Source organism: Glandiceps talaboti, chromosome 16, assembly GCF_964340395.1.
Source record: "Glandiceps talaboti chromosome 16, keGlaTala1.1, whole genome shotgun sequence".
NCBI lineage: Eukaryota > Metazoa > Hemichordata > Enteropneusta > Spengelidae > Glandiceps > Glandiceps talaboti.
This window is the reverse complement of record NC_135564.1, coordinates 14,468,059-14,480,114: the sequence shown is the minus strand read 5'-3', so window position 1 is coordinate 14,480,114 and position 12,056 is coordinate 14,468,059. Positions and strand designations below refer to the sequence as shown.

General features: G+C 36.0%; 1 pseudogene across 2 annotated transcripts; it reads left to right on the top strand.

Moving 5' to 3' along the window:
- Nucleotides 1-1,135: 1,135 nt before the first annotated feature.
- LOC144447341 (leukocyte elastase inhibitor A pseudogene) lies at nt 1,136-3,593 on the top strand (annotated as a pseudogene). Of its 2 annotated transcripts, none has more exons than XR_013482017.1 (2): nt 1,136-1,226; nt 2,174-3,593. The product of XR_013482017.1 is annotated as a leukocyte elastase inhibitor A pseudogene, transcript variant X1 (transcript). The 2 variants fall into 2 exon arrangements; XR_013482018.1 differs by having other exon boundaries at nt 1,139-1,177.
- The last annotated feature ends 8,463 nt before the right edge of the window (nt 3,594-12,056 follow it).

Here is a 12,056-nt window from a genome sequence, read left to right as displayed (position 1 = left end):
AGAGACCAATAGAGGTGAAAAGGTGTTTCTTGGCAACTGAGTGGTGTTTCCCTTTAATGATTAACTTGGTAGTGGACAGTTTCTTTTCTTGTAAAATATGGAACAGGAAAGATTGTTCTTAATTGTTCATAATTAATAAATTCATATACAAGCCATTCTCATAACACGATTGGACAGTGTTAGTGTATTAAAATAACGCTTAGATTCACTACAGAAAGACAATTGTGAATATTTTCATATACAATGGTGACATTTTATTCTATTCATATTCTCTTTATTATATTGTGCCATTCTTTGTTTGGTTGGTATTCTTTCATTTTCGTATGTTTATGTAGGAATATAAAATAGGTATCTGACCTTTAAAATTTATCTGAAAGTGCTATTTGTAGTGATTAGCTGTCATTGAACACCTGTCATTGAACACCATACTATACTTGCTTTGAAAGACGTCAATGCTTATGTATGCTAATGTATGTTAATATGTGAGTAAGTGTTGATCTTGAATAAAGTTTGTCAGTTCTGCAGTACCCTTGAGTCAGTTTGGTCGATTATTACACTATTCATTTGTACGCTATGTAAATAAACACTCTCTTTGTTGAAATGATCACGGACTAGATTAGTTTCAAGTGAACTATTTCCATTCACCAGAATTGTTTGTTGTTATCTGTATGGAAATATTACTATTATACGGTTGGTCTCAAACGAGAGGAGGTCTCGTAGACAGAGCCCCCAGCGCGATAGTCTGGGTAACCGAGAGTATATTATACGGTATAGTCACAGACAACTAACACATGTGTTAGTTATCTGTGCACAAACTGTAATATTAGCTCTTGTAGAGGACTCCTAATCCTGTACATGTCAAACACCGAGTCAACATTTTGACAGCTAAAAGGTATAAGGTCTCATTCCTGCCATTATGCCCGACGGCGTGTAAGATTTGCTGGTGGAGTTGGCACTGTGCCAAAAGAAATGACCACGTTTGACCTCCGGACCACTATTAGTGGTCTGAGGTTTGACCAAGTGTGACCTGTGTCTTTATATTCCGCCTTCCGCATATAAAAACGTCATTGGCTATTTTTGGCAACAGCGCTTAAAGTATAAAGAAGGACAGTATTTTTAACAAAACACTACACCGACCTCTCTCATAAAGACAGCATTTACTGTCCAGACAAGTAAGGTACTTATTGTATAGTTTCCTACAGATACAGCGCTATAATACAAACAAGGTAAGTTACCCATGGCCATTGCTTCTCAAATTTTATAATGTTTAAGTTTACCAAATATAAAATTCGCTTTAGTCGTATATCAGGAACTTAGACAAGTTATTGTCAACAATAAGGCTTGTCCATCCTTGTAATTGTCCTCGTCCCCATGTTGTCGACTATATTCTTATGTCACTCACTAGTTCACCTGAAGTGCAATCTCTACTGAGTACGTAGAACCACACGATTAGGCAAAGGTTAGCGAAAGTTATGACGGGAATTAGTATACGGTCTGTCACATTAAAATATTCATAACAGGTTGTCCTTGATTTGAACTTCCGTCTGAAACCATGTATGGTATACCGAATAGTGTCTATATATGCATGTTGATTTCCGCTCTGGTATAATGGTATTCCTGCCAATTCATTGTGTGTCAACAGTCGGGGTCAGTATTTTGTATGTCGGAGCCGAGGTCAATTACATAGAATAGAAACCGGTTTTACGTTTGTTAGCCATTCATGAATGACAAGGGGGCCGGGATGATTGACTGAAGGTTTTTGTTATATTTCCCACATGCACAGAATCAGACAGTTTTTTCTTGTTTTAATAGGGTATTCATTCCATACGTAGACTATATGAATAAAGTTGTTATGACTTATAGGTCTTCTCACATTATTGTATGGAGTAAGTCGGTCGTTCATCCGTTGCAACTCATACACAAAACATATATTGCGAGTCCCTGTGCCTGGATGAACACGTTGTGGTGTAAGTATGGTGTAAGGATGCCAGTAATGTATTATTGAATCCATACTAGTGTATTATTCGTTGACGTCATATTTATATTGTGACGTCATCACATATAATACTATGGGAACATTACATTTTAATATATGATAAGCTTGATGAACATTTTCATTGACATTTCATGCATGTCGTTTAACTTCCAGCACATTTTCCATTTTCACTTGCAGGATCATGGCGTCAATAGACCCAGTATACTTTGCGCTTAGAAATCTCGATGTTGCCAAGTTATCTTCCTCAAACACGCACTTTGCTGTAGATCTGTATCAACGCCTATGCAGGGATACCGATGGCAATGTTTTCTTCTCACCTTGTAGTATCTTCAGTGCACTGGCAATGGTATATCTCGGTGCACGAGGTGAGACTCAAGCGCAGATGAAAGAAGCACTGCACTTCACTGATGTGGACGAATCTAATCTTCATTCCGCCCTTAAGAAACTAAACTCGGTGTTTGGTGAGACGGAGGGTCCCAACACAGTCAAATTAGCCAATCGTCTGTTCGGCGAGAAAAGTAAAGTCTTCCTGGAAGAATTTCTTAAAGAGACAGAACGCTACTACAACGCCAAACTAAAGCCTGTCGATTTTGTCGGTCAACCGGGACAAGCGAGGCAGATTATTAACTCGTGGGTTGAAGAACAAACCGAGGGAAAAATCAAAGATTTGATAAGAGAGGGTATTTTAGGCTTCGAAACAACCCTCGTTCTTGTCAATGCTATTTATTTTAAGGGGGTTTGGGAGAGCAAATTTAAAGATAGGGAGACTAAGGAGGACAATTTCCATATCACAATAAACAGAAAAGTTAGGGTGCCAATGATGAATCAGAAGGGGGCATTTAACCACATGTATGATGAAGACCTTAACTGTCAAATACTAGAGTTGCCATACCTCGGTGGTGATCTGAGTATGCTGATAGTCTTACCAACAGAAATAGAAGGTCTAGAGAGGGTAGAAAAGGGCTTACAGGTAGAAAAACTGGGCACAGGTTTGGCTTCAAATATGGGGAAAACAAACCTTAAAGTAGCAATTCCCAAATTTAAGCTCGAAGATGAATTTGTATTGAATACAGTGCTGGCTACTATGGGTATGAACGATTTATTTGATGATGACAAAGCCAACTTGTCGGGGATTTCAAGTAGTAATGATTTGAGTGTGTCGCTGGTAGTTCACAAGTCATTCGTCCAAGTTGACGAGAAAGGTACAAAGGCCACAGCTGCCACGGCTGTAGTTGTCCGTACAAAATCTATGTCCTTTATCAAACCAAAGCCAAAATTTGATGAATTTATCGCAGATCATCCGTTTCTCTTCTTTATTCGTGAGAACCGTTCATGTAATATTCTATTCATGGGTCGTTATTGTGATCCTACCGTTACAGGTGGAGACACTGACAGTAGTAAATGCACGGTGTCATAGAATTGATATGAATACCCGGTTGTATTCAAAATCCCCGTTGATGGCGCTATCCTCCATTTTCACATACACACCACTCAATGCATATACAGTCACGGTTGTCCAATGCATGGTGTTTTAGATATCTTTTTTATGAACTATTTCATTTTCATGCTGATTCAATGTACATACAGATTATACTCATAAGCTTGATCTTTAAGAAGAGATTGGAATTAAATGCACTTGTGATTCAAGAGTTACGAAGTAATCACGTAATTATTTGTCCTCTCAAAAGTCATGGCAACAGTATTTGCATACCTGAGTCGTTTGTTTTTTTCAGAAACATAGAGCATTTTAATTCATTCCAATCAATTACATCATGTGATGGACAATTATAAAGCTTAATTACTTATTAAACAGAAATGTGATTAGCATGTGTGGTGTGTGTGCGCGCGCCTGTGGCTGTGCGTGCGTGTGCCGAAGATATGACATTAATAGTCAACGAGATATTCGGGTGCATGTCCGTTTGTTGATCTGTATGTAAAGAAGTGGGATTCTGAACCACCAATAAACCCATTTGTGAATATGCACTCGGAAAAATACCCATTGCCAATCTGTTTCTTACTCCTTACATGTCTGTGTTTAGAGGGAGGTTCTTTGTTTTACATTGATGAGAAAAAGCCATGTGTAACCATAGACAAGTAAGTGTCTGTGGTGTCAGTAACATTGGTGTTAGGACCATGGCTTGGCCTGATGTTTTTACAGGCTGTCACAAGATTGACGGCACAGGCGTTCACAAGTTACTTTGTTTTAATTTGGAAGGTGGTTTAATGATAAAATAGACTCCATACTAAATTTGCCAAATTCGTTGGTTGAAAATAGTTATCAAGATCGTGTGTCTCGGAAGTGTATGTTGCTTAATCACGTTGCCATAACGAGAACGAGTTGCGGACGAGAAGCCGTTTGTCGTTGTCATCTCGTTCTTGTAATGGCATTTCAAAGAGTCGAGTGCCATTTCCAGATCTATATTTGTCGCCTGTGTGAATTTACCTCTCCGAACGAGATAAATCCTTTCAGGCCTTTATTGTTACAGTAAAAGCTCCTTACTTAAAAAAACCGTCTACGTTTCTGTTATCAAACAATGATGTCATAATATATTCAGAACATTGTCAATTGGATGTAGATAAACGATGAAGTCATCGGTAACAATTAACTTAAAGTCTTTAACACTAAGACCATATATTCTCAATAATCTATTCTGTAACAATGCGACGAGATTATTGTTCACAAATACTCAATTGATCATCACAATATCTCAATGCCTAGTTTTCTCGTCAGTCAACCGATGAGTCGGGACGATAAGAGCCAGGATTAAAACTATTAGTGGCTCAATTACAGAAAAGAATTTGATATATTTTTAGACAAGGGGACGAAATTGCTGAAATAGTAAATATTCAAGTATTGGTCCGTGATATTTTCCACTCCACCAGGAGGAAATACAAAAAAAACACAAAAACAAAATACAAAAAAAGAAAAGGAAATGGAAGACGGTGACATAATGTGCATTTCTTTAATCTTAATGTTTTAGTTTAGTTGCATGCTGGCAGAAAGGAAATTTGAAATTATGGGGAGATTCAATCGAACAAATCGTATAACAAACAGAATATATAGTGAAATGAAATAATGAGGCTGTCGAAAATCTCTTATGTCGTTCGACCAATAACATTGTATAAGGTATTTCATGAACGCTTGTAACTATCAGTGAATCAACTTGCAATGGAATAACTGGTATTAAACTGGGAAAAACACATTAATAAAACTGTTCTCAAATAAACGGCTCTGAAATCAAGAAAAAGAATGTCTCTTTAGTTAAATGACAAAGTGAAAACACTTAATAAAAAAATTATAAAATGATAAATTATTATATATTTTTCATCAAAATACAACATTCCAGTGTATAACTTAAAAATACAAATTCAAATAATTAAAAGTAACTGTAGCTATAATGATTACAATAATATTGTAAACCAACTATAATCTAAAGAAATATACTGAATAAATGGTGATTACATCGAGTAAATATCGATTAAATATTGAGTATATATTCAAAAGTGAAAATGCATGTCAGGATACAATTGTCAAAATTAATAAAAGCAAATGACTAACCCCCCCCCCCCATACATTATTCGCGTCAGAAACATACTGACGTCATCAGCGTATAATTATATTTGATTTAAACTATAGACCAATTACAAGGGGATAGGCTGTCAAGTTATTATTGTTCTTGTTTCCATGGAGACCGTATCGTCACTGTCTAAAGTAACCTCTAATATTGTCAGTTAGGGACGTTGTGATTTGCTTAGTAGAGATTGAACGCGCCTCCAAACAATTTAGCCATCTATAACATAATTGACAAATTTCGAGTTTTATGAATGAAATCTATCTGTACTATCAATTTAGTCGAACTAGTTAACAAAGGCGATTCGTACACTTTCCTGACCGGCCCTGTATTGATAAATTCACTCATTCAGTTTTGTGGTGATATGAAACTTTTTTTCTCTCTTTCCCTGTCTACTTCTCTCTCTTTCAGCTGTATGTAATTCTCTCTTTATTGACTAAATAAAGACGCCTTGTCCATTTTTATCCTCTTATCTAAATCAAAACACCCATAATCTTATAATTGGTGAGTTATATTAACAGTTTGCTTTATCTCTCATCTTCTGGGAGATTATCACACTGGACAAACAGTCGATCACGCATAAACTAGCCCTTTCTTCTGAAGCTGTGGTTGTGTGTGTGTGTGCGTGTTTTGTTATTGTATGCATACAGACAGACAGACAGACAGACAGACAGACAGACACACACACACACACATACATACATACATACATACATACGTATACCATATATACACATTGTGTATGTATAATGTGTTAACTTTCCAAAGCTTTTGTAGGGGAGGGGGCATGAAAAAAATACACAAGGAAAAAGGGAAATCCTCTGGTGTCCCCCTGGAAGTAATTATAAAATCTGGAAACTCCCTTACATCACCACAAAACTCAATGAGTGAATTGGTCAATATCACACGCAAAATAAGTTATATTGCACCAGAACAATTGATAATTCAATCGATAATTCATTCAACCAAATAATAAATCGGTCAATAAATTAATCGATCGATCGTTCGACCAATCAATTACATGTTCGCTGCCCCCTGTGCTTTAACATGTCCCATATAGCATGTTACCTTTGTGTCGGGTTTGGTTGAAATTGGTTGGTGCATGCCAGAGATATCAGTGTGGACGGACGCACAGACAGAACCCAATGTAATAACCCCCTCGGTATAGTGCCCGTTGCCGTTGGGGGCTAAAAATAATCTATTGACTTATGCAAGAGCGAAGAGGATGCTCTAAGGGCATTGAATCTCATCTTAGTTGTCCGAGATTGAATACATACAGCTCCCTCTGAAGACCGTTTTGAGATGTAAATAACTGACACACTAAAGTTAGTAGGTTTCTAAGTTATCTCATACAGCTGTAACTAGACTATTGACTCTCAGGTTCCAATCTCAGCTATCTATCATGCATATTGACATAGCTTACAGTGCACTGTAAGGTGTGTTTATATCTGATAACCAGTTTTGTGTACCAGAATGATGTATGTTTTGGCTATTATTCCTTTGTTAATAATTAGTTTAAAACTAATGAACAAATACTGACCTAAGCAAAGTACCATAGAAGCAAAGTGTTCTATATAAACAAGGCTCGTCTATTTTCGGTTTGCTTATGTTAGTTATTGGCTGATCGAATACATAAAACTCGAGAAGAAATTTAAATGCCTGCATTGGCATGCATTTTAATGGGGGGTTTATTTTAAAATAATGAGCTCAATAGCAATATAGTAGACAACATATAAATTAGCAAAACCTAAAATATATAAGCGAATTGCGAATATTGTACCTTTAATTTTCGCATATCCGAACCAAACCACGGCAATCTTTATAAATACGTTCTGTTGAGATACTGAAAATGTTTTGTTAGGTATAATAATTTACTAGTAATATCGTACACTGTAAACAGTACTGCATCACCTGTGAATAAACGCATTTTTTGTAGTTTTATATGACATAAAACAAATCAACTTGATCTTTGGGTTCACATCCTCAATTGTTTCTGTAATGCCTGTGGATAATATCGACAACTGATTATGTAATTATTTGTATTTTAACAATTTTCAAATGTTCTGCAATTTACTATGTGACTTTGTCAGACTGTAACTTAGCGCAGATTATTTTTTGGTGGGAGTAGCCTACATAACTAATGAAAATGTGCATAATTAATGATTTTATAAATGAGGCTCTATATCAATATTCAACAAAAACTTGCTACATCAATGAATAATGCAAAGATATAAATGAACTAAAAGATGTTAACTTGCATCAATTTAATTAAAAACTTATTTGCATAATTAATGAATATTTGCAACTCAGGTTATGCATCCAGAAGACCTTTATTAAATTTGATGAAACTTGCCACAGATATTGATCATACAGAGATATGATTGTTCTTAATGAAATTAATTGTTGTCAATTAATTGCTCATTTGCATGATTAATGAAATTTAGCAATTAGGGCCTTTACCAAGAAAACTGCACCAAATTTGATGAGACTTGCCACAGATGTTGATCATACAGAGATATGATAGTTCTTCAAGAAATTAAGTGCTGTCAATTAATTGTTCATTTGCATAATTAACGAACTTTTGCAATGAAGCCCTATTCCAAAAAAGACCTCAACATTTGATGAAACTTGCGAAAGATATTGACAGAGCAAAGGTATGATGGTATCGAGTCAATTGCTAATTTGCATATTTTATGAACTTTTGCAATATGGGTTATATGCCCAGGACTGTACTGAATTCAATTGAACTTGCTACAAATATTGATTACACAAAGGTACGACAGTACAGAAAGACATCTCAAAGTCTCAGCAATCACATTAATAATGTACGGGAGCATTTTCAGTTCATCGCTGGTTACGAATGAAATTGCTTATTTTTCGGTGTCCGATAAGATTTTTATCTTGTCCCTTGGGCGAGTTGTGTCAAACGTGTGCTTTTTGAACATGGGTTCGAAGAAGTTGGGTTTTTTGAAGAACCTGCTGCCGGGTGACGTTGATACCCTCTTCTGCCAATTCCTGACCTGAGCAAATATGTACACACTCTGCGACTGGATCTGAGCAACAGTAGGAAATATTAACTCTGTGTTAGAAGATAGCAACGCTGCGACTGGGTCTCAGCAACCACAATCCTTTATCAAACCAAAGCCAAAATTTTATGAATTTATCGCAGATCATCCATTTCTCTTCTTAAATTTATTTGTGAGAACCGTTCATGTAATATCCTGTTCATGGGACGTTATTGTGATCCTACCGTTACAGGTGGAGACTGAAGCTGGTAGTAGTAAATGCACGGTGTCATAGAATTCATATGACTCAACTTTATATAATAACTGGTAACTAGGAAAAACACATTAATAAAACTGTTCTCAAATAAACGGCTCTAAAATCAAGAAAAAGAATGTCTCTTTAGTTAAAAGACAAAATGAAAACACTTTTAAAATAATAAAAGGGTAAATATTATTAATTTATATATATATATATTCCATCAAAATAGAACATTCCAGTGTGTAACTACTAGATATACATGTCAAATAATTAAAAGTAACTGTAGCTATAATGATTACAATAATATTGTAAACCAACTATAATCTAAAGAAATATACTGAATAAATGGTTATTATATTGAGTAAATATTGAGTATATATTCAAAAGTGAAAATGCATGTGAGGAAACAATTGTCAAAATTAATAAAAGCTAATGACTAACACCCCCCCCCCCCCCCATATACAGTATTCGTAGTCAGAAACATACTGACGTTATCATCGTATATAATCACGTTAATTATATTTGATTTAAACTATAGACCAATTACAATGGGCTTGGGTATCAAGTGATTATTGTCGTTGTTACCAAGGAGGCCGTATCGTCACTGTCTAAAGTAACCACTAATATCGTCACTTTGGGACGTTGTGATTTGCTTAATAGGGAGTGAACGAGCCGCCAAACAATTTAGCCATCTACAACATAGTTTACAAATTTCGAGCATCTACGTCGCACTAAAGGGGAACTTATGAATTATTAGTGAAAACATATTTAAAAAACAACGACACAAAATTCATCAAAATATATAAGACTAGAGCACTTCATTCCCTATATGCATTCCCATTAAATTTCAGCCCAATCTGCTCAGTGGTTTTGGAATTATAGATTTTTGACCAAAAAGACACATTTTTAGCCCTAATTTGCATATCACTGATGGGACCATCATATCATGAACAATTCTTAGTAAAAACACCCTGAAGAATGTATCACCCAAATTTCAGCCCAATCTGCCGAGTAGTTTTGGAGTTTAAATTTTTGACCAAAAATCACATTTTTGACCCAAATCACAAACCGGTAGTAAGATCATTTTGATTTGAACAATTTCCCAACTAGACACCCAAGGTAATGTATCCACCAAATATCATGGCAATCGGTTCAGCAGTTTTTGACTCTAAGTTGTTTACACACACACACACACACACACACACACACACACACACACACACACACATACACACACACATCCACACATACAGCCAGACAGACATCGGGCGACCCCTATAGCACTACTTACCTCAGTTCAGTTGTGCTAAAACATCGTTTGGTGCATGCCAGAGATATGAGGTTAACACAAACAACAAATGTGGTCGCCATTCGGCCATATTTGATTCAGTCGCAAAAGAAAGTGACGTGCATATGTCTCATATATATAGCATATTACTTTTGTGTCGGGTTTGGTTGAAATCGGTTGGTGCACGCACGGACGCATGGACAGAACTCAATGTAATAGCCCCCTCGGAGTGGTGCCCATTGACTCATGCAAGAACGAATTGAAGAGGATGCTCTACGGGCATTGCATCACATCTTAGTTGTCCGAGATTGAATACATACAGCTCCCTGTCTTGACAAACCCATGCGAAGACCATTTTAGATGTAAATAACTGACATGGTATGCACATTTAAATAAGTGGGTTTCCAAGTTATCTGATACAGCTGTAATTAGACTATTGTTTGTCTTTCGGGTTTCCATCCCATTCAGCTGTCCTGCACATTGACATAGCTTAAGATATGGTTTACATCTGACAACCAGTTATGTGTAGCAGAATGATGTATGTCTTGGCCGTTATTGCTTTGTTAATAATTAGTTAATCGAATTAACAATACTGATCTAACCAAAGTACCACATAAGTAAAATAAACAAGGCTCATCTAGTTTCGGTTTGCTATGTCGGTTATTGGCTAATGATCACTTCGAATACATAAAAATTGGGATGAAATTTAAATGCCTGCATCGGCATTTGATTATTTTAAAAATAAATAACGAGCTTAAGGTCCTGTCCTAATTTTTCTTGATTTTGAATAGCAATATAGTATAGACAACATCTAAATTAGCAAAACCCAAATTCGATGAGCGAATTGCGATTCTTTACCTGAATATCCAAACCAACCCACGGCAAGCTTCACGCTCTGCTGAGATAAAAAAAAAAGACCACAGCATATGTATTATTAATTAAGCCTACACTAGCTGCTACCGGAACGTTTTCTGAAAATGTTTTCGGTTAGGTACAATAATTTATACGTATTGATATCGTACACAGTGAACAGTATTGCATCGATCACCTTTGGATAAATGCATTTTTGTATACACGATAAATAAAATGAAATTGATTTTTGAGTCCGCATCCAAAAACCAACACCCTCACTAGTTTCTGTGTAATTATTTATAATTATTTTAACAATTTTCAGTGAATATATTGTGGTTGTTGTCTGATCAAAAATTATACTCGTTAGACCAGTATAGTTTCAACATGTGACAGACTCAAAACCAAGCTTTTTGCTCGAGTTAATCTTGCCACTACACTACCTTTCAGATAATAGTGACCACTTAATTCTTAACAGATACGTCATTGGATAAATAACTGACCAATTTGTAACGAATATATATATCTTTGGTTTTTTCATGAAAAAATATCCCAGTTGCAGCTAATGCAGGTTTAACAGCATGACATGACATTGAAACAACGCTCTGTCGTTTTACGATAACTTGGCGTTAATGCTTCTATTTAACAGATATATTTGTTAATAATGTACGTAGTTGGCATATACACTACCAGACAAATGTTTCTTGACCATTCCCGCGTTGTAAACGAGGGATTATCGCGTGTGTAAACGAGGGATTTCACACATGCGTGGCTGTGTCCACGCATTTTGCTTCCGTGTAGGTCCACGTGAAATGCATGGACGTGATGTTATTTACGATAGTACACTATATAGTAGAATGAAACCAAGTTCAATTCCTATGGCTATGTAGTGAATTTATACTGACCAAATTTCACCAGGATATTGTAGAATGTGTTACATAAAGTTGCTGCTCAGTAAAAAAAAATAAGACTGCCTAAACATTGACCGCAACTGTGCCAGCGTTTGTTTGACTATGATTATCCTGATGTTATTACATGTATGTTTACCACAACTTACAAGTAGGTCCACGTACATGTAGTTGTCGGT